Here is a 24,882-nt window from a genome sequence, read left to right as displayed (position 1 = left end):
AACTGAGCACCTTTTTGTTTCTTTTTGTGCTGGTTCTGCCAAGAGGCTGGAGTTGCTTTGTGTAGTAGCACTTCTTCAGGACAGTGTTGTGACTGAATCTGCACATTCTTTGTGGAGCATTTCATGCAGGACTGATTCGGTCATTTGTTGCACTCATGTAGCAGTTGAATGTGCCGGCTCACTGAACATTAATTTGACTGCCCAAGGAAACTGCCCAAGGAAACCAGCACAATTTTTTTTTGTGCTGGTTCTGCTATTGGCTGTAGCTTGTTTTGTAGAGAAACACACCTTCAGGACAGTTATTTGGATGAACCAACATGTTCTGTGTCATTATTCTGCCTATTGGCTGGAGTTTGTTTTATAGATTATCTTCTGTTGTGTAATTCTGTCTCACAAATTTTGTATAGAAACACTGCAGCAATCCAATGGAAAGGTTTTCGTGGGGGCTCTCGTAGGCGTACATGGATTGTTTGAGTTTAGAAGGATGGATGCCAGTTGACGTTGTCGTGCACGGGGGTTAATGCACATATTTTTCTTTTTTCTGTTTGTTTGGTTCGGGGATATTTTTTCTAATATGTCAAAATGTCAAATGTAAATATGAGTGGATTGGCTCTCTCCACGTGGAATGTGAATGGGTTGGGGCACCCCATAAAAAAGGAAGGTTATTTATTTTCTTAAATGTAAGAAATATGTTATAGTGTTTCTTCAAGAAACGCATCTTTCCAAGCAGGATGCTGAGAAATTTGAGTAAATATGGGGTGGACATGTTTTCAGTGCTGGCTCAGGTAAGAGCAGGGGAGTCATTACACTGATAAGTAAGCATCTATAATTCAAATATCTCAAACAGATTAAAGAAAAATTAGGAAGAGTCATTATTGGTTTAGGAGAAATTCAGGGGCAAAGGTTGATTTTGGCTAATATTTATGCACCTAACGCTGATGATTAGGACTTTTTTATAGATCTCGAAGGGAAGTTGCAACACCCCTCATGTTATAATATTGGGAGGAGACTTTAATCAATTGATGGACTCAATCCTTGATCATAGTGAAACAAAAGTGTGTAAGCCTCTTAGAGCATTGACGCTTCACAGGATGTGTAAAAATCTTGGTTTTACAGATATTTGGAGACTTTTGAACCCATCTGGTAGGGACTATAATTTATTTTCATCAGTCCATAATATTTATTCTAGAATAGATTTATTTATATCTAAGTCTGTCATTTCATCTGTTATTAATTGCTCAGTTTGAAACATCTTAGTCTCAGATCATGCCCTGGTGAGTTTAGAGATGTTGCCACATACAGAGAAAAATAAATCATATAGTTGGCGCTTTAAAGTATCCCTTTTGCAAAATCCTGAATTCCAACAAACGTTAAAGGCTGAAATCAATGTTTATATGGAGACCAACTGGTCCTCATTATCCTCTGTGGGCATGGATTAGGAGTTCTAAGGGGTCGGATCATACAGTGTGCCACATTTACCAAAAAATCCAAAGCACGAGAACTTGTGGAGTTGGAAGAGAATATTAAAAGTGCTGAGGCAGAGCTGAAGTGCCGAATGTCATCTGATGGCCTCAGAGAATTTACCCGTTTTAAAAGCATATATAATACTATTTTGTATATATATATATATATATATATATATATATATATATATATATATATATATATATATATATATATATATATATATATAGTGTTTCTATTATTATTATAATTTTTTTTGTGTGTGTGTATTCTTATGTGTGACATAGGGGTGTGTGTTAGGGGTCAGGGTTGGGTTGGTTATTGTGGAGGGGTAATAGTGGGGGTTAAATGTTGATTCAATGTATGTATATGTTGTGTTTTTGTGTTATATCTACGAATCAATAAAACAAATGTCATATTTATTTTTAAACAACACAATACTATTGATTTAACTTAGGAAGAGTTCAGAAATCAATATTTATTGGAATATCCCTGATTTTCAATCACAGCTTTCATGCATCTTGGCATGCTCTCTACCAGTCTTTCACATTGCTGTTGGATGATTCTATGCCACCCTGGCACAAAAATTCATGACAGGGTCTTGATCTGGTGGTCCTCCATCCACACCTTGATTGACCTGGCTGTGTGGCATGGAGCATTGTCCTGCTGGAAAAACAATCGAACCAGTGTGGCATTCTCTGTTCTGTTCCATAGAACTGCAGTTCACTGGAGGTTTTTGAGAATGGCCAGACTGGTTAGAAACTGACAGACAGAGTCTATGGTAACTCTAAGATAACTGATTTGTACAATTGTGGAGAAGAGAATAGACATTTACATTTACATTTATGCATTTGGCAGACGCTTTTATCCAAAGCGACTTACAGTGCACTTATTACAGGGACAATCCCCCTGGAGCAACCAGGAGTTAAGTGCCTTGCTCAAGGACACAATGGTGGTGGCTGTGGGGGCTCGAACCAGCATCCTTCTGATCACCAGATTACCAGTTATGTGCTTAGACCACTACACCACCACCACTCCATAACAGCATCTCATATTGCTATTCTGAGAGGCGGTTGGCGTTACAAGAGGGACCTACACAATATTAGGCAGGCGGATTTAATGTTGTGGCTGATCAGTGTATAGAGTGCACAGGACCTCAGACTGGGCCGAAGGTTCATCTTCCAGCAGGACAAAGACCCTAAGCACAGAGCCAAGAAAATGCAAGAGTGGCTTATGGACATCTCTGTGAATGTCATTGAGTGGCCCAGCCAGAGCCAGACTTGAACCCAGTCGAACATCTCTGGAGATACCTGAAAATGGCTGTTCGGCGAAGGTCCCCATACAACCTGACAGAGCTTGAGAGGATCTGCAGAGAAGAATGGTAGAACTTATGTTGTATTTATTCATATAATTGAGTGTCTGCAAAATAAATGCAATGATCACTAGATTTTATACAGGTGTTACTATAATGATTTTGTAAATGGTGATCAGCAACCAAATATTGATAATGTGGAAGTTACTGCCTTTTGCCTTGGCATGACTTCTCACTTTTTGCAGACAATACAAAGGCAGAGTACAGTAACTTCAAAATAAGTTGATAAGTTGTAGATAAATTGAATTACTAAAACATATAATTGCCAGATTTCCAGTGTCCTACCTATAATACATTTGGCTGGACAACTAAAAAACTTTAAAGTCATTTTTATCAGTTCCAAACTCCAGCGAGTTCAAGTCTTTTGCCTTTGTAGGGCAGTACTGGCATGTCACACAAACATATTGACACCAGGACTTGCACACTAAAATTGGCTTTTTTATCCTTTTACAATGTGATAGGACATTATCCTTGTTTGTATATGAGAACATTTTTGACAAACCTTTGATTCTTTCTTCTGATCTCAGACGCTGTTTGTTTGAAGTGGTGCTTGAAAACTGTGCATGCAGAGTGACCTTGTGAATAAACCACGCCCCACCTGATGGTACATATGTAAAATGAGACCACCATCTAGTGGTAATTGCTTTTATTACACAAAATTACATGTGGATCGCGCAAGGCAAACCTAGCGAAAGGAAGTCTCAAAATTCTAATAAATTAAACAGAAAACACACAAAAAGACGTCAATGAATGCACGTGTGTCACTTCATCCACAAATGGACATTTGATCATTTTAAGAAAGAAATTTGTTTAAGGCTAATAACACACTTTTTTTACGTTTTCCCAAAATGGGTAGATGTAACCCCACTTGTTGATGAATTTAGGACTTATTCTTTGGTAGTTTGCTTGTGGGTCAGCCATGGTAAAAACAGTGAATCAAAAGTCTCAAAATTTTAAGAAATAAAACAAAATAGACACATAAACATGTTAATGAATGCATGTGTGTCACTTGATCCACTAAGCTCGTTCATTGCTTCACAAGGCCATTTTGTGCTTAATTTAGAACATCTTCTTTGGTTAGATGCATATTGGGTTACATTTATTCAAAAGGGAATATTTGTATTCACAAATATGTCTCTGTTTGTACAAATAGGTGCACATTAATTTAATTGGGAATTTCAAAGACACAAGTTGAAAGGCATTTGTGTGTGGATAGTAAGATGCATGTATGACATTTATCAAATTGATGGAGAAGTGTTTATGCATTTGTGAATAATTGTAGTACTATATCCATCCCATATATTTAAAATAAGTACTGTGCTAAAGGTCTAAATACTTATGTCAATGTGATATTTCAAGCTTTTTTATTATGAGGTATGGTGAAAAAAATGGCTAAATAGTTTTAAGCATTTTAGCATAAAGCTGCAAACATATCAAAATGTGAAAATATGAAGTGGTCTGAATACTTTCTGAATGCACTGTATATACATATATATATAAATACATCCTGAATATTTACTTTTAATAAACCCTTAATATATTAATATAATGTAGTGCTGGTTATTATGTTAAAAACTATTGTGTGTTTGTGTGTGTGTGTGTGTGTGTGTGTGTGTGCGTGTGCGTGCGTGTGTGTGTGTGGGAAAGTTGGGGTGGTTTATGAGGAAATGTGTTTGTTACAAACTGGTAATTACAAGGGTATTATGCTATGCATTTTTTTTTTTTTGTTTTTTGTGAATGTTAGGTTTAGGGGTAGGATTAGGATTAGGGTTAGGGGATAGAATCTATAGTTTGTACAGTATAAAACCATTATGTTTATGGAGAGTCCTCATAAGGATAGCCACACTAATTTGTTTGTGTGTGTGTGTGTGTGTATATATATATATATATATATATATATATATATATATATATATATATATATATATATATATATTTTATATATATATATTAAACTTAATTGAGGTGAGCAGGATAGGGCCAAGTGGTGTCTGGGCAGATCGAAGATGGGAAGATAAGTGGTGAATGAGTAGCACCTGTGTGCCACACCAGTCTCATGTTCCAGTGAGGAGCGGCGGGAGTATTTAAGGAGAGGAGACAGCAGCAGAAGGGGAGAGAGAGACTCATGAAGCTGTCTGTCTGTCTGCATATATTTCGATGAGTTTAAACGTGACTGATGAAAAGCGGTGCATTTTGTATGTGACGCTGAAAAGCAAAGAAGTCTTGTTGTACATTGAAGTCTTGTTGTACATTGAAAAGTGTCAATAAAAATGTCTAGGTGTTTGTCAAGCTGGTCCCTCCTCCTGATGTGGCAGTCAACAGTTTTTGAAGGTTAAGCATCTAATTTCACTGACTGTTGAATACTTGATACTTGTTGAGTTTCAGGCCCTATTTTTCACCATATTCATGGAAAGAACCTGCTCTCTACTTTTTGTGTTTAGACAAAGCTTTACTTTATCTCTCTTTCTTGCTCTTTTGCTAGGATGGAGGCAGGCTTCCAGAAGGTTCTCCAGGTAGATTTGGAGGTGAACGGGCTGTTGGACCCTCTGGGCAGTCGGTCAGTGACTTGGCAGATCGAGTACCCCATCTCCCGAACCCTCTCTGAGGAGATCCAGACCCTCTTCCGCCTGGCACAACATGACCTTGGGGGTATTGTTCCATTGGCTATGGTGAGAACTCATAATCACCCTGTCTCAACAAAGCAAATGTGAAAGGGATTATTCAACTCATACATTACCTACTCCCTCCAAACTAGGGCTGGGCGATAAAATGATATAAATATAAAATATAAAAATATAAAACGAGGATTCAATAATGATGGGTATAAAATATTCTTTATTAAACCTAAAATTAATATGCTTAAATATGCAAAATAACAATTACAAGAAGTCAATTAAAAGTTATACATATTAAACATGTCACAGTAATTTCACCGTACAACATAGATACATTGCAATCGGTTAACACACAAGTAAGCTTTGATTCATAAAAGCATGACAAGCAATATAAGCTTCAACAACCCTACCAGAAAACATTTCCAAGCATTATAGAAGGCAAACAACTTCGCCAAACCGATAAACATCTATCAAGACTGCAATGATGCTGTCCTGAACTCTGTGAGTTTTACTGAACTGAGTTGAAAAGCGTAGTTAGTTTCTCCTATGAGACAGCCGGCATTTATTTCCTGTGTGTGCAGTCATGATGTAATGACGCAAGGATAAACATCATAAGCCAGAAATTTCGCACCAAATCGAGCCTGACAGCTCAAAATACAAATAATTTTTAAAGGCTTACCAAAGTGAATCGGGGGTAGGTAAGGACATTGTTTTGAACACTGATTGTTTATGTGTTCAGACAATAATGACAATTTGTTAATTTTTTACCAAAAAACCTTACATAATGCAGCTTTAAATTTAAAATTGCACTACAATTAAACATTAATAGTAGATAAAAGACTTGAATAATCATATTAAGATATACTGGTGGCGGCTGAAAAAAGTGCTTTGAGTGTGGTGTCAGAAAAGCGATTTAAGAGTAAAATTAATTCAAATATGTAAATAAGAGTGTTGTTTATCTTCATCAAAGCAAGCAATATTTCCGTTTCATATGTTTATTTGTATATGAAGGAATTTTGTTTAATGTATATGTACATGGTATGGATTAAAGTGCCACATATCTTCATCATTATGTAGGGAAATGTATAATGGAATAGTTGTGTTCGACAACCATTATAAGAAAGATAAATGACAAATAATTAGATTATAAAATACAACATCTCGTTGTATCAACTCACAATTTCTATTGTAAGGAATTAGCTTTAATAAGGGATTTATGATGAATTAATTTATTGGAGTAATATTATTCTAATGGCTTATTGAAAATAATATCACACATATCTTAGGTATAGCTTTTAGGGCCAGATCTTTGAAAAAATCAAGTGATAGATTATTTATCAAAATATACCAGCCAAATTATCTTTGAATACAAATGAGACTTTATTGCTAATAAAAACATGAAAACTAATCTAACACATACGAACATGAAATAGGTTGGTGAGAAAAGTGACAGAATGTGAAATAAATGATCAATACAGAGAAAATTTACTTTATGGAGCCTGTAGATAATGCCTTGAAAACCATTAACATTTAATTCAGTCTAACTAGATTTGCAATCAGGTAACCCAAATTATATTAGAGAAACACCAGTACTAGTGGTTCCATCGATGTTTTGGACTATGTTAAGATTGTGGATAGTTGTTGTCTGTGGATGATGAGGTGTGTGTGTGTGTTGTAGCACAGAGAAGAGAAGGGCTTCCTCGGACCTTGGCTTCCGAGCCTTTGTGGACTTCTACATGGTACGGAACTTGAAAGATGCAGAGGAAGAGAACTCAAACTCTACTCAGAACTCAACTGGGGGTTGTTCAAGCTGACCTTTTTAACCCATTTGGTTTGTTCACACCCGAAAGAGGCTCAAAACCAATCAGAGGTGGCTTTCATAGTCGCATGGTCAACTTGTCTGTCCTTTTCAAAGTTGATTTACGATCCTATGTGTAAAGGATTCCCGCTAGAAAAAGTTGTTTTAACTGTTTCACCATAAACAAATGTTAAATGTTTTTACCATACATTTTATATCTTGGATACAACTGAATATATCAAAATGTAATTAACATAAACATTCCTGAAATGCAGAAAGAATTTCAATAACAGTAAACTTGAGGTGTTTTATCCTGAATAGTTACCATTCTTAGTAAATTTGACATGAATAACACAAGATTAAAGATTATTATCATTGATTTGTCAGTTATAAGAGATTACAAATCACTATACATATTTTAAAAGCTACATCAGGCTATAATCATTAATTTGTCAGTTGTAAAAGTGATCACAGGTCATAAAGTCATTTTCAGAATTATCTAGCAAGGCAAATTATTGTGTATATTTTCCACGTTGTGTCAGAGAAGCGACACTAGGGGTCTCTCTTGAGCACCGATATATGCCTCTGATCTATGAAAAAAGGCCAATGAGAAGTTGGCAGACGGTATTTGCATACCCCTCCCCGGACATACGGGTATATTACGGGAGTTCATTCAGAACATTTCTTCAGAGCCGATAGTCGTGTATGTAGTTTGCTGCGAGTCACACACCAGTTCCTGTTATTCCTCTGATGCTCTGCATGCTGTTGGATCTGACGGATAGGGCAGTTGCGCTCCACCTATGCCCCGGAAACCCTACCACCTGGCGGGGCCGCCCTGTACTCCCCTCCAGGCCCTGTAGGACGACATCCTCGCTGACCGCAAAGGCCTACAGCGTGGCTGGATGTGCCGCTTCCGCCCTGCATGCCATGGCCCTCCTGCAAGTCCACCAGGCCAAGGCACTGAGAAATATGCACAGGGGTGGCCCTGATCCTGACACGCTGCATGAACTGCGCTCAGCGACAGACCTCGCCCTGAGAGCGACGAAGGTCACTGCGCAGTCGCTCGGGCAGGCGATGGCCACGCTCGTGGTCCAGGAACATCAACTGTGGCTGAACTTGGTCGAGATGCATGAAGCCGACAAGACTCGCTTCCTCAACGCCCCTGTCTCCCAGTTCGGCCTCTTCGGCGACACAGTCGAGGACTTCACCAACAGTTCTCCACGGTGAAGAAGCAGACGGAGGCCATCTCTCGCATCATGCCCCTCCGCAAACCTGCCGCCCCGGGCCATGCCCCGTCTGCTCGCTGAGGGCGTCCCCCCGCCTCAACCCGGGCCCAGCTCTCAGCCCCAGCGTCGAGCACTCTGCGGGACGCGCACGCCCCCAACAGTCTCACGGACCCCCTCGAGGACCCGGAAGGCTCCCAGGCGCTCCTGAGACAGCCGACCCAGAGTCCAAGACGTTAGTTCCGGAGGTGGTAAGACCGCTCTGTCCCCCGGTGGAGGGCCGGGAGGAGAATCTTGTGTTTTTTCATTTGCCGCACCCCCTAACTAGGGCTGCGGTACCCAAATTCTCAATAAAAGAGCTATTTCCTTTTTCTCTGGGTCACCTGGCCCACAAATGCCGTTCTCACGGCACTTTTCTTCCAGATCTCAACAGTCCCGGTTTCCTGAACGCGGTACCCCCGCCCTCAGCCCCACGACTGTTCCCCGGGCGGCCGGTTCAGACGAGTCCAGAGGACGCCAACATTGGACCTCCTCCTCAGTCACGAACCCGCCCCCTGCCGGGTGCGCGGAGAAAGGTAAGTGCTTCGAGTATGTTCTCAGCACCAAAGCCTCGGGACGCACCACTGCCTCCCGACGCCATAAAACCTGTTCCTCCCCGCTGCAAAGCCCCGCCGTGTACGTCCAAAATACTCGTCCCCTTGGTGCCACTAGCATGGAGTTTAGAGGCGTGGCTTTCACTGCCCAACCCATCACGCTGGCTGCACCGGACCATTCGACTCGGTTACGCAATTCAATTTGCCAGGCCTCTGCCCCCCTTCGCGGGCGTCCGTTTTTCTGCAGTATATGGCGAACATGCCAAATCCCAGCGCAAGGAAGGCACTATGGTCCCTTTAAAACATTTCCAAAGGCTCCTGGGGCATATGGCATCCTCCGCGGCGGGGTTGATGCATATGAGACCACTTCAGCACTGGCTTCAGAATCGAGTCCCGAGACGAGCATGGCGCCGCGGCACGCACTGTGTGAGGATCACCACCGCCTGCCGCCAAACCTTCAAACCCTGGACAGACCTCTGCTTTCTACGGGCAGGAGTACCCTTGCGGCAGGTGTCCCGACACGTCCTGGTCACAACCGACACCTCCAAATTGGGTTGGGGCACCGTGTGCAACGGGCACGCAGCCGCGGGCCATTTGAACGGGGCCCCGCTGCACTGGCACATCAACTGCCTAGAGTTGCTGGCTGTTCTCTTTGCTCAGAGGAAGTTTCTCCCATTAGTTAGAGACAAACATGTCCTAGTCAGGTCAGACAGCACCACAGTGGTGGCTTACATAAATTGCCAAGGCGGAGTACACTCCCACCACATGTCACAACTCGCCCGTTGTCTCCTCCTTTGGAGCCAACTCAAGTCGCTGCATGCCACTCACATCCCCGGCAACCTCAATGTGATAGCGGACGCGCTGTCACGACAACGCTTGCCCAGTGGGGCTCCACCCCCAGTCGGTCCAGCTGGTCTGGGAACGGTTCGGCAAGGCCCAGGTAGACCTGTTTGCCTCCCAAGAAACCTCCCACTGCCTGCTCTGGTATGCCCGGACAGAGGCTCCCCTCGGGGCAGATGCATTGGCACACAGCTGGCCCATGGGGCTGCACAAGTACACATTTCCCCAAGTGAGCCTTCTTGCACAGGTCCTGTGCAAGGTCAGGGAGGACGAGGAGCAAGTCACCTTGGTGGCCCCCTATTGGCCCACTCGGACTTGGTTCTCGGATCTCACGCTTCTCGCGACAGCTCCTCCATGGCAAATTCCCCTGAGGAAGGACATTCTTTCTCAGGGACGGGGCACGCTCTGGCACCCGCACTCAGATCTCTGGAACCTCCATGTCTGGCCCTTGGACAGGATGCGGAAGATCTAGCCGGTCTACCATCGACCATCGTAGACACAATCAACCAAGCCAGAGCCCCTTCTACCAGGCATCTTTACCCCTTAAAGTGGTCCCTGGAGGAGGCAGACCCAGCCCTTTCGTTGCTGTGTCTGGTACGTGCTTTGCGTATCTATCTGAACCACACGCAGAGCTCTAGACGTTCTGAGCAGCTCTTTGTCTGCTTCGGGGGACAGCAGAAAGGGAAAGCTGCCTCTAAACAGAGGCTCGCCCACTGGGTTGTCGATGCCATTTAATTGGCTTATCACACCCAGGCCGTGCCCCCCTCCCCTTGCGGGTTCAAGCGCACTCAACCAGAAGTGTTGTGTCCTCGTGGGCACTGGCCAGGGGCACCTCCCTAGCAGACATCTGTAGAGCAGCAGGGTGGGCAACACCTAACACTTTCGCGAGATTCTACAATCTCAGAGTTGTGTCAGTATCGTCCCGTGTATTCTCAGGTCCGAGCCCGTAGAACTCGTAACACGCTGACGAACAGGCCGGGTGAATCGCTTCCGCCTAGCGCCCTTTCCCTCAGCCCAGGAGACCCCATCTTTAGGATCCCTGGTTGATTACTCCCTAGCCCTCATGGGTCCGCAGTTCAGCGGAGGAACTCGCCGACCCAAGCCACTATGGGTACTCCATCTACCCTGTACTGGAATAGGTGCTCCACAGATTAAGGCCTCCTGTTCGGACTCCCCCTGTGTGTAATCTCTGTGGTACTGTCCCTTAACGATCGTACTACCGTGTCTCCCTTAGGCAGTTCCAGCTGCCTCAGTCGCCGTGCTGTAGCACTCCCCCCTCTACGAGGCTGGATCTGCTACCTCGCCAACTTTCCCACATAGGTCATGTGATGTATTCTCCACCTTTTCCTCCCCTGCAGGGTAGGTGTGGTCTCCGCAGGGTCTTCTCCCCCTGAAAGAATAGGAAACTGGGTAAGACCCCCTTCCCTTAATGCATGTAATGGCCCCGGCCATAATTGCTCTATGCGAGAAACATAGAGAGAAAAGATGCCCAGCCAGGCTTGGCCCATTCCCAGGTTGGCAAGCATTACCTTGTTCCCCTCTCTAGGGTAACCATAAGGATTCTGATGACTTTAATGGGGCATTGGGGAAGGGTACGTGCTGCCTGATACAGCTGGTCGCGTTTGCACGTAAGAATACCTGCATGCTTCTGTATCAGCAGTTCACGTACATGGCTCAGTGCATGGCATGATTGAAGTGGGACCCCTAGTGTCACTTCTCCGACACAACGTGGAGAGAGCGACAGAAGGGGAATGTCTAGGTTACGTATGTAACCTCTGTTCCCCGATGGAGGGAACGAGACGTTGTGTCTTCCCCGCCACGTCGCTGAGCCAAGCCACTGTTTTAGCCGGACCATTTCCGGCTCCTCAGAAAAATCCTGAATGAACTCCCGTATTTGCCCCGCTTAAATACCCGTATGTCCGGGGGTGGGGTATGCAAATACCGTCTACCGACTTCTCATTGGCCTTTTTTCATAGATCAGAGGCATATATTGGCACTCAAGAGAGACCCCTAGTGTCGCTTCTCTAACACAACGTCTCGTTCCCTCCATCGGGGAACGGAGGTTACATACGTAACCTAGACGTTATGTAATTATTCTTCCACAAAGTGCTTGCAATTTTAAGCTTCAACCAAAGATTTCACTTGCGAGCACAAAGTTACATAATGTGGCTTTAAGGAAAGTGTTATAAATAGACATATATCCAGAACAATACCCACTGAAGTATGCCAGATTTTGGTTTTGGCAATAACTGCATGGAGAGAATGCAATTGCATTCAGCACAGATTTTTTTTTTTAGCACTGTTTAATGATATGCATAATTCCTTTAGTGAATCGGGTGCTAAAACAATGCAGGCAGCATGTGCAAATATACAGCGCTATCAGCGGGTGCCATCTATTTCCTCATTTGATTATTGCTTCTTCTGTGCAGCACTGGCACACACACACACACACACACACACACACACACTATAGCAGCCTTTCCCCTGGTTAATAACAATGACATCTCACCACACCACACCTTGTTAAACTTAATCAAAACTTTGTTAAGCCACCAGCTGAGTCAGCGGGCAGCTTTAATCACCCTGAGCATGGCATCCACCCTGAGCAAGTATCCACTCCCCTCTCTCTCTCTCTCTCTCTCTACCTGTCTAATATAGAGGAACCAAAGAGCTGGGCAGAGCAGTATGACAGTAACAATGAGGTAACAAAGGCAAGAGATCCCAATCTGTCCCATCAGAGGCGCATGCTCCTTTAGAATTGGCTTCTTCCCCTCTTGCGGATGCTGCTTAATTCCGGCCTGTCAGCTGTCTCTTCGGCCTCATTAGAGAGGACAGTCACTGGGGCCCCCTCCCTACTCAGTGCCCAAACAACCACCTATCAGCTGTCGCATTTGGGAATGGGCCTGCAAGGAGAGGCTGATGTGTGCTGTCTAAGCCCATTACGGTAAACACAGCCCAGCATACAGTAGTGATGAGGGTAGAGAATGATGTAATAACACTGTGAAAATGAACCCGACCACCCTTAGTGCCTAAGCCACCCTTGGTTCAAACACTCTTGCCCCCGCCCTTTCTCACTGGTGCCTTTCACACAACAATCATGGCCACAGACAGTGAGATAGCAGCCACCAATCACTTGTGTTGTCTGGCCTTGTGATGGAGAGCATTTCTTTTGAGTTCTCTTGGAATGCCGGGAGAGAAGATTGTTGTGTTACACAGCAGGAGGGGATCAATGTAATCACATCACTTTCAACTTTCTGAATGGGGAGATGTCCTAATAGGATTTGGCAGTGCATGATACCCTCAAAATGCAGGAAATCTGTTCTGGCTCATTGGGATGCATCAGCATGCTCTCTCTCTCTCTTGCTCTGGCTCTCTCTCTTTGTCTCAGATGCTGTGTCTCGCTATAAATTCTAATTGCTCGATAGTGGCCTAAGAATTGGACTTCACAGGGGTATTTGGCCATCATAAAGGGATAGCTCACACAAAAGTAAAAAATATTCTGTCCTCATTTACTCATCCTCATGTTGTTCTCTCATATGGTTTTATATCTTCAGTGGAACACACAAGTAGATGTTGGGCAGAATGACAGCTTTATTTCCCATTTACTTTCATTGCACCTTTTTTCCATACAAAGAAAATGAATGGTGACTGAAACTAACATACTGCCAAACATCTCCTTTTGTGTTCCAGGGAAGAAAGAAGTGTAAATAGGGCATATGCAGATCATATATGTTCAGTCCGAAGGGCAGTGCAATGGATAAAGGAAATACATTTATATTTCACATCAAAGGAAGTGTTGAGGGAAATGTACCCATCAATTATGGCATGCTTGTCCACCGTAGTTTAGTGCCACCTCAACGTGGGTGGGATTATAGGCTGATCGTCATAGTTGCGCCACCTCTACTGCTGTGAAAACATCTTAAACGCGACACAAATGTTACTGACCATAAACAATAACACGGCTGCTAGCTGTTAGCTACTAGCACCTTGTGCTGCATAAAGCAGTTGTTGCATGGTGATTTTACACAAGTATAACAGTTAAATTGGCGTTGTTTTAGAAGCAGGCTTTCCAGTTGCTGGTCAACTAAATAAAGTGAAGCTATCAAGCAGAATATAGAGTTAGTGTAACAAAACATACCATCCTCCATCGTGGATTCCAATAACACAGTGGCTGAGTCCCTGGCACTCTCCCTCCCATTGCTCGCCAGTATATTGCCATAGATAGCGTCCATTTGGTTGAACCACTTCCACTTTCTTCTGTTTGAACCACTCCGGCTGTTGTGGTCCTAATGGTTCTGTAGTCACTTAAGGTTTTTTTACTTTTCCCTACACTGTTGGTAGGTCCGGTGGTAGCCATGTGCAGCCAACAGCTGAGACACTTTCTGAAATACTTTTTCATTTCGCGTCGTTTTGTTCGTCGCTAATGAGAGGAACGTCTGCACCTCCTTTATTGAATTACAGCCATTTTTTTTACAATTCAAAAGTCGCGTGAACAAATGATACTGCTATCACTGTTGCTAACTTTAAAACTAGCGGTTTGATGTCCCTTGTCGCAAATCCAGTGACACCAGTTGTGACTATTCTCTCTGACCAATCAGTGATCTGCAGGGTTTTGATGTCACATTTAATATCGGCTCGGCTCGCTTGGAACCTCGACTGAGGTGATACTAAAAAAAGTAACAGGTACCAAGTACTATCCACAGTGGAAAATCCCCAAAAAGCGAGCAGAGTCGAGTCGAGCTATAACCTGCAGTGGAAAAGCTCCATTACTGTACACCAACTGGGTACTACTATTTAGCTATAATAAGTGCAGTGAAAAGGAGTTTAGGGTCTGGTGTTTTATTCAGCTTAATTCGTCTCATTTGCCTTTTCTATGCAGTTCTTCGTGTGCATGTGCGAGTTAGTCCATGTATGTGTTTGCTAGTTAGTGCGTGTTGGGGGGGGGGTCCTTAAAGCCCAGGGCACTGGACCAATTGGCCCCATTGGCCCGGTCGGTAATCCATCCCTGGAAATACTTTATAGCCTTGCAATAATTGCACAGGTTAGAACATCTGTCAACCAATCAAAATAAAGCATTCAACAGACCTGTGGTGTATATATATATATATATTAGTACTGTGCAACAGTATGTGTGTCAACTTTAGTGTGTCAATAGGAAATATACATTTTAGACTCCCAAACATTCCTTTTGCAAATATAATTTATACAGAAAAGAAGAACAGGGAGCCCTGCAACAGATGGCATAACACCAACAGAGCCCCTCACTGAACATCGAGTTAGTCTGGGATTACATGAAGAGATGGAAGAAATGGAGACAGCCTAAATAGATAAAAGAACTGTGGTGAATTCTCCTAGATACTTGGAACATCCGATCTTGCCAACCACCAAGAAAACCGTGTCCAGGTGTCCCTATGATAATTGGTGCTGTTTTGAAGGCAAAGGTGGTCACACCAAACGAATGATGTTAATTTATATATGAAAACTATTTATGCCATTATTTTTTAAGACACTTGCACTACTTGTCACACTATGTAACAGTTTTCACTTGACTGAAATGTTTCTCATGATCTTAAAAATCTTTTGATCTGAAGGCATATGCTTAAATGTTTGAAATCAGTTTTGTAGACAAAAATATAATTGTGCCACCATATTAATTAATTTAATTACAAAACTAAAATGTAATAAACATTTTTTTTTAAAATTGATGACTTTGACCAAATAATAAAGAAAAGCAGCCAATAAGTGCCCAACATAGATGGAAACTCCTTCAATACGGTTTAAAAAGCATCCCAGGGTGATACCTCAAGACGTTGGTTAAGAAAATGTCAAGAGTACATTTCTGCAAATTCTAGGCAAAGTGTGACTACTTTGAAGATGCTAAAATATAACAGTTTTTATTTATTTTGGATTTTGTATAGTCACAACATAATTCCCATAGTTCCATTTATGTTATTCCATAGTTTTGATGACTTTAGTATTATTCTTAGAAAAAAAATTATAATAAAGAATAAGTGTTTTTAAAACTTTTAATCGGTAGTGTGTATATACAGTATATATAAGTATGATCATGCATGTTGTATTTTTGCAGGGAAACCAAACAAACTTTATCCTGTGAAGTGAACTTCTAGAGATCCCCTGCTGAGTGTGTAGCGAGTGAACACTGCTTAGGGACCATCAAAATCACATAGTAGCTACTGCCTCTTTCTCTGTTTGCCTTTCCTCTCACCTACTCTGACTCTTTAGCTCACAATTTTTTAATTTTGTTTACTTAAGCATCTTGTAATTGCCATTCAGCCCTCTTGAAGGCAAATTTCAGTCCATGGTGAGCTTGTTTTCCTATTGACTATTGAAAGCACTCTCATTCTTGTTTGCCACCCTGTCTCCTTGCAGTGCACTGAGAGTTTGTTTAGAAAAGGGAAATCAAACAAATTGCTCTTTGTAGCTTTTTGCCTTTAGTCTTAAGTTTTTGTGTGTGTCAGGTTTTACCTCTGTGCTCATTGGCTGTGTTGTTCTCAGAGCAAAAGTTGGCCTGCTGTTTGTTCTCCTTCAAATCTGAATAATGTCCTCTATAAACTGCTTAGAGGAAAGGGTAATGCCTTCTCTCCTCCAGGCCATAAATCAGGCAATCATTTTAAACTACTTATTTACATAGAGAACTCTCTGCTAATTGTCCTTTCCCTGCTGAAAGGTGCTAATGTGCAAACCCAACCCCCCCTAATCCTTGAACATCCTGGACTCCCGATGCCGCCGTGGTCACCTCGAGTACCTCGTAGACTGGGAAGGCTATGGTCCTGAGGAAAGACCCTGGGTACCCTGAGATGACATCCTGGACCCGACCCTACACTCCAACTTACACAACACTCACCCAGATGTCCAGCTCCTCGTGTAAGGGGTCGGTTATGGTGTCGGTAACCTCGTCCCTCAGGAGCGGTCCGTTTGAGGGGGGGTTCGGGGCATACTTTGTCATGGAGAAAAGTAATTTAAGCTGCACACAAAGTGTGCACAAAGTGTTTGAAGTCCCCAGTATTATTACATCCTCAATATTAATGTTTTACTTACTGTGAATGCAAATTTTTCTCCAAAACTCCCCTGCAGCAAGGGACTGTGTTGCAAATAAGCAAGAACATAAAGAGAAAAAAGAGAAAGAGAGAGAGGCAGAACAAAATTAGCGCAGTTGGTCTGAAAGAAATGCAAGTTGATTTGTGACTGTTGAGAGATTAAGATGCAGACAGAATCATGTTATTGTGAGCAGCGGCTGGCCTCGGTATACCTGTGCCCTGCCACGGAGCCGTGGGGATTTCACTGCATGCTACCTCATTTCCTCTAGCATCTTGCTCACTACCTCACTCTCTCTTCACCACCACTGCACAAACAACCACTGCTGCCTTATCACACTCATCTGAAACAGCCTATGTATTCATTATCCCTCACCTGGAGGCCTGCACTCTACACAGGGTATATGGAATCTGTACTTCTACAATGAGAAATAGTGCTTCACTGCCAATGAGAAAGAGGAAATAAGGTAGGGAGTGTTGGGCAGATGTTGGAGTTCACCAAGCACACTTCACAGACGTCTGTCTACCCACAGGAATACAGATCACAAATGAAATCTCTTTAAAATGTATATATTATATTTAGCAATTAGATTAAATTTAGAGCAAACGAAGACTTTCTGTATGGTTTCAGAGGTAGTTTAGGGTAAGGCGCAAGATCCGGGGGGGCCAGAGGGCCACCAATTTAAACCCACATCACTTTCGGCTGATATTAGGTAATCCAGAGTTTGTGAAGACTGTCACTGTAAATTATGTGCATTTGTGCTTGTGAATTGAACGAAACATATGAACAGCACACAAATAATTTAAAGTTAAGGAGACCAAACTTTTACTTTGGTAATTTTAATGGTTTAATGGTTTAATGATTTAAAGCCTACATATTGTAAACTAGCTTGATATTGACCAAGTGATTTTAGACCAAGACAATATGTAACTTCTATGGCTCATGATTTTTTATTTTTTTTAAGTAAATGTGAATGGTCTAAAGGAAGATTACCTTCAGTAGCAATGTCAGTGTGAGTTCATTAATATTCTTGTGCTCAGTCTTCTACATAGTGACATAATAACACACCCATCTTGACCCCATATATGTATGTAATATCATGAATAATGCAGCTATATTCAATATTCAGCAATAGTAGAGAAGATATCAGGGTTACGCTCATCCATCCACTGCTCATAATGGGCCTCTGGAGGTAATTCCTGACCGGAGTGCTTACTTATCCAAACAATGGGCTGTAGAGGCCTTCGATTATTGGATGATGTGGAAACAGTAACACAAAACTGTGATTATCCTCGCCAGTAGCAGCTGAGGAGGTTAGGAGAGGAGGTTAGCTGACCCAGTGTGCTCAACAGCAGCTAAGCGTCCTCTACATTACTGAAATCAATAGCCATCTTCCTCTTTGCTCCCTGTTTGTCTGCACTGTTGTGTAATTTTATCAGAGGCACTGTCATCAAGACTCTGAGAGGCGAAAAAAGGCTTCAGCCATTGCTTTTTGAAGAGCTGGGAGTATCTGCAGTCTTGAAAAGTAATACAGGCGTCGATCGATGACTCTGTAATAGCTTGGCTGTTGCTTCGGCCGGAAGGGTGCCAATGCATTCAGCACTGCCTGTCCTTTAGACCCCATGTGAACCAGTGTAGGTCCACAGCATTAGATTAACCCACCATTCCCTGACCCGACAACACTCTCATACCTTTTAAGATCCCACCACCAGCACCAAAAGGTGTAATGGTCTTTTATCGATTTACCTCCTCTTTGCTCTCTTTTTCTCTCAAGATGTGGGTCCATGTGGAGTCATTTAAAAATAAGTGCGTGTTGGAGAAGCAGAGGCCTCCTGCAGTGCTGGACTCTGGTAGAGCACAGCCTGTTCTTCAAACCCATCAAACCCATCTGATAATACTAATCAGTCAGCGGTCCAGTGAAAGATGTTTACCGAACATCATGCAGCCACGGTGGCGAGACAGCATGAATAACACATAGAGTTCAGACTCAGCATCCTCCCCCTGGAATAAGCGGCCCATTTGAGGCCAGAGATGGTGTTGGGGGATAGGAAAGGATGGCCATGCTGTGTCCCAAGTCAACCTGAGCAGCCTTGATTCAGGGGGAAGGGCTAGGATTGCAGGTGGAGGTAGCCTAGTGGCATATTAGTTCTGCTGGTCCTCATGCCACCCACATTAGTCTGACTGTCAGAGAAAATTTCTTTAATTTTCCACCCAAGACCAGATGGGTGAGGAGATTGTACCCTAGTGTTTGATGCTAATGTAGTCATGCAATTTCAGTACACTCTTGTACACATTAAATCATCTCACCCAAGACTGAAAGAATGTAGGGAACAAACATAATGAAGCTAAACTGGATTAACAGGATGGTTCACCCAAAAATTATGTCATCATTTAATCGCCTTATCTTGTTTCAAAAGCCATATGACTTTCTTTTTCCTGGTCAGAAAACAAATGCCCCAGACTCACACCATTTTGACAATGCTGCTATATCGTATTGGGGTGTGTTTCCCAAAAACACAGCCAACTATGGTCACAAGTTCTATAATTATCAACATTGTTCAACGATTGGGTGTTTCCCGTTCCAACAAACTACAGCTCTCCACCTGTGGTTAGAACATATTTACTTATTAGTTTGCTGTGTGGACATCATTTGACTTTGCTGAGGCTTCTATATCTTTAATTCCATATATACCTGTTATTCTGTCAAGACTTTGACTATGTTTACATGCATTTAAGAAAAATACTAATTCCAGGGTTTTGCAGAAAGTGGTATTCTAAAACATCATGTAAACACCAATGCAGCCGTTTAAGGGATTAAAGACTGTTAAGAGAGTGCTTTATCACACATGGTTCCGGAGAACAAGTTTTTTATTTGTTTACATTAATGCATAAGTGCCGTTTATATGTTTTTGTAGTGTGTGCATGTTCGAATCTGCTCAAGTGCGTCGGTGGAACCCCAAAGTCTGATTTAGAGGGAAGCCCCACTATTGCAGTGCAGTGCAACTGTCAGGAACACAGTGAAAAATGCTTTCCTGTCTTCAGCAGCTTCTGTGCATTAAACAGCTTTTTGGTGTATGTGAAAATTTGCTATTATCATTCAATTTTTGCGGAAGTTGACTTGACCCTGCATAACATCATTAACAACAGATCTTTATTGTTGAATGAACTAACGTGGTTCAAATGATGTATGTATGACATAGTTACTATGGTTTTGGGAAACAGTTGTGACTAGCTAGTTAATTTTTCCAATGATGCATCGTACTATGGTGGTTAAGCAATGAGTTACATCATTGTTTGGGAAACACAGCTCTGGTTAGGATTCTCAAACATACAGTGCAATGTTTGATAACTACCTGTATATAGAGCAACAGTATTTCAACTCTTCAAGACATCAACCTAATAATGGTTTACTTATAATTGACTGTTGGATGCTAGGATGAGAGAAAATATTTTAATAAATTGCTTATTATAAAATATAATATTTAAGATAAGTGCATCACATTTAACAAAGAATCTAAATTATCAAATAAAATGTCCAAATGTAAAAAAAATTTACTAATGCTATATGGAAAATGTGGACATTTTTGTTGACATATCCTGAGCAGTTATTTTTATTATTTTATGGTTTTGCCATGTGAGTCAATGAGTCAATGGATGGTGGCACATATGTATTTCTCAAGGGCCAATGCATTTGAGCTCCACTCCCTCCCTCACTCGACTTAATTCTCCTCAGCTGTGTTTTTCTACAGCAAGTAAAGCCATCCATCATAAAGTCTGTGGCATTTCAATGCAAGGCTTTCCACTGATTTGCCTATTTTACTCTGGAATTCTGTTTTTAATTCACTGCCTAATCTTCAGGCTTGACTGAAAATTATATTATTCAGTTTTAACAGCCGCCGATTGGACACATTGAAAGACATTTGAAAGCACCTTGTCTGCCGAAAAGTGTTGTGGAGTTCTTTGAATTCATTTGAGCAGTGAATGAGAAAAAGAGCGAGAGAAAATTGTAAACACTTCACCTTCCCATGCTGTGGAATATTTATCAGAGTCATTTTCGTGGTCTTGATAAATTAATGTTTTGACAGCAAATCAAACACAAGCGATAACTCCCTGTCAAAATTTCTCAACATAAGGTTTGAATACCAAGCTCTCGCTGCTCAGACTATGTTCGTATTGAAATGCATATTTAAATAATTTCGAAACCAAAGGAAATAGCGCATTCAAATTTTTACTTCAGAAGTAGACAGCGTAGTCTGCATTTACATAGAAAATAAGGATCAGTTTAAACACACAAAGGGAAAGGAAAGGAAGTGGCTCATTTATCCTCATGATTGCAGTGCATTTAAGTGAAAATGATTGAAATAAGAATCAGCTGCTAAGTCAAGCCTAAGTGGGATCAGCCTGCAGAAAAATTTTTTAACAAGCTTGAAATTTCAGTATCCACTGTTCAGGATTAAATAATGTTATCTACTTTCTCTGAAGGAAAAAAGGCAAGAGCAGTGACATAAAGAGAAGAACAAAACCCTTCATGGAGGGCCTCTTCATTGAGGTTTATCTTTCTTAAATATCTGTATTGTGTGCGATGTGAACAGTGTGGCCCCAGCCTGCAGAAAAAAACAATTTAAGTCAGTCTTAAATTATCTAATTATCCAGCCTTTGGGTTGTTTGAAATGTAGATTGAACACACAAATATTGCAGATAAGAGTTTACACAAAGAGAGAATGGATTCAAAGAAACAGTAACCATAGCTGTCATTTCACCATAATAACAGGATCTTGTCTGTGAAAATAAGATGCGCTTGCTGTGTTTTCTCCCTGACATTTCATTCTTTTCATTTCAAGAACTCCCAAGAATGTCACAGTGGTATTGATGTTTACTGTATACTATACACTATTTACTTGGATAACGTTGTGGTTTCGGTTTCTAGTGGTGTGATAAAGTGAAATGTGTGATTCACAATAGAATTTAATCCTGGAAGAAAATTAGATTTTAAATCTAAAACAAAGAATTATGGCATAAACTTAATAATGAATATGTAAGTATAAAAATATTGTGCACTATTTGTAGGTCACTAATCAATTCAGAAAATGTGTGACATTGACAATGTTAACTCCTTTGAATGAAAGGTCAGATTAAAGCTGAATAAACGCCTTAGGTGTTTTAGCTTGTCTCATAACTTGGCAAGGCTGGTGAGGCTGGTCTGTTTTAATGGTTTTAACCTCTTGAGATCCCTGCGTGACTGCTGTGTGCATTTTCCATTTCCCTTTTGGATTTGTAACTAGTAGCATCTTATAAACAAGCACAAAAATAAATAAAAGTTTCTGGAGCAAATAGTTTTCCTAAAAATGTTTGTTCTCATATTTGGAGAGTGGGACTAAGTTGTGAACTTGTAAGAAATACAAAGCTATAGAAAGTCATTTTTATGAAATATTTTATTATGTGTCAAGGACTGTTGGTTATAGGTTTGGCTTTTATAGGTATGGTTTTAGAGAAGTTATAGACATTACATCTGATTTTCTATAAAGCTGAAAAAATCATTTTGATTTAAAGTATAATGGTCAGTATCATCAAATAAAATTTTTCATTATAAAATTATGAATTTATGTAATGATTATCATTCTCCCATTCTGCTAAACATGTTGAGTGGTCCAAATCACCTGCAGCCTGAAACTGAACTTTTGGTCGGATTTTTGGAGTGAATGCACTTAGCTGCATAGAAAGCTATAGGATGCACCCTTTCTCCCTATTTAGTGAATGACTTAACCTCCAGTGTGCTGCACTGGTATAAGAACAGTTCGAAATGCACCTTATTTTTATCCGAACTCCACATAAAACCTCTGAAAGCAAAATGTTTCATCTTTTGCATGAATACATTTATTCTCAATGTGAAAATGCATAGTAAATATATAGGAATGTTAATGAATAGAACCGTATTGTATAGTGATAACAAAATTAAAGATTTTCTATAAAAAACAATTATATTAAAATGAAGTGAAATGACTCACAACTGTTTTACAGTTGAAAATTATTCAAAATAACGAACATGTTTTTTCAGCTTTTGAAGGAAAATGGTCCCATTTTCCACATATGTGGACTTCATGTTTATCAGCGCTTTGACATACAAAACATGAATGGATTTTTTAAGTGGTATATAAAACTAAATTGGAGATGCTACTCTTTACAACAAAACAGGTTTCAATCAAAAACCTTAAGGGATTTCTTAACAGAGGCACTTTTGTTGGCACTGCGCCTGTAGTAGCACTTCCTGGAAATCAACGTCATGCACGTTACACGGCAAAAGGTCGATGTTTAACCCTTAAATGACAGTGTAAAGTCTTGCGAAACAGTATTCAGTCAGTTTTCATTCATTTAAATTATGCGTTGCAAATAGTGAAGCCAAAATACACACATGTGGACACGGGGTCGCATGAGGTTAAAAAGAATTCTGGGCACTTGTCAACTCTTCAGGCTGGGAGACCAGCTGGCCCACCCATCTAAACATTTGCATGGCCAGGGTGAGAGACCAGCAAACCACCTTAGGCTGGTTAGAAACCTTCTTTTCAACATTCCTTGCTATTATTGAAACACAAAAGAAGCTCTTTGGAACATTCTCATATCATGCTTGGATAACGTGGATTTCAATTCAACTTTACACTCAAATTGTTATGCTGATATTATAATTTGTAATAAAAAAAAGTGTATTAATTTAGAAAAATGCAAAACAGAAGCATTTTCACAAATATACTCAGACCTATGAACCCCAATGTATTTGATCTGAATGTTGATTTGTAAAAAGGATGTGTTGTTTGCCTCTAAACAGAGCACTCCATCTCGCTCCAGACTCTCCAGAGCTGATGACTCTAATTGAATGGTATGGCTCACTGGGTTAATAACAGGACTGAACATTGGCTCTGAGGAGCCAGAGCTGACAGAAGGACAAATTATGGTGAATAATGACAGGTGAATAATCCTGAGTTAACATAGTCTGATTGATCTGCGCTCTCTGTGCAGGAGACAGAGATCCTTAACACTGCAGTGCTCACTGGGAAGACCGTTGCCATGCCAGTAAAGGTGGTCACCGTAGGAACAGAAGGTACTGTGACCGATCTGACCGAGTCGGTGGAATGCCGCTCTACTGACGAGGACGTGGTTAAGGTGGGCAGGAGCACGCACACTTCACCTATATGAACACACCACACTCACAAGGTATAATTTGTACCCCTAAATTTCACAAGCAAAATCCAGACAACATGGCTGATGCAAAAGGGAACATTCTGCGATGTGCTTTGTGGTGGCACTTACGTGAGTTCAAATCCGTGTGACACACTGTGGCAGGGCGGAGGGCGGGGCCGGGTCGTGATCATACACACCCGGTCCCGTATTGGGCTAATCAAGCCACTGAGGTTTAAAGGTCGACTGCATAGTATGTATCATAGTCCGTCATGTGTGTTCATGTCTTCTTTTAAGTTTATCATTAAAACTATTATTTATATTGAAAAGCCGGTTCTCGCCTCCTCCTTGCCCATCCTTAACTGTGTTACACACACATACACATATACACACTCACAGACACACACTGGCACTGGTGCCTGGTATTAGTAGCAGCTTAAGACAATATACATCCAATTTTAATCTACATCAAAGGCATTTTCCAAGCATTGCCAAATCTGATTCTGTATAATTTTTGCAAAAACTATTTATTGCTATATCATCAGTTTCTATTGTCTAATTAAATGGACCTTAATGAACCTGGTAGACATATTTAATTTTAATGCTAATGAAAACAATGCTGTGAGGGATTGAAGTACAGTCCTGTTCCTGTACTACTGTTCATGCATGAGTGTACTGTTTTGTACCAGTTGATCTTTAAGTCGGTGTAAAGTTGTTAAAGGGAAAGGAGGAGGCGAGAACCGGCTTGACA

At 41.4% G+C, this 24,882-nt stretch overlaps 1 pseudogene; it reads left to right on the top strand.

Annotated features, from left to right (window-relative positions):
* LOC127625250 (transmembrane protein 132C-like) overlaps nucleotides 1-24,882 on the top strand; it is a 205,713-nt pseudogene that overhangs the window by 163,019 nt on the left and 17,812 nt on the right.

This window comes from Xyrauchen texanus, chromosome 31 (genome assembly GCF_025860055.1).
Source record: "Xyrauchen texanus isolate HMW12.3.18 chromosome 31, RBS_HiC_50CHRs, whole genome shotgun sequence".
Lineage (NCBI taxonomy): Eukaryota > Metazoa > Chordata > Actinopteri > Cypriniformes > Catostomidae > Xyrauchen > Xyrauchen texanus.
The sequence above is the reverse complement of the archived record's forward strand: the minus strand, read 5'-3'. Positions and strand labels throughout refer to the sequence as shown.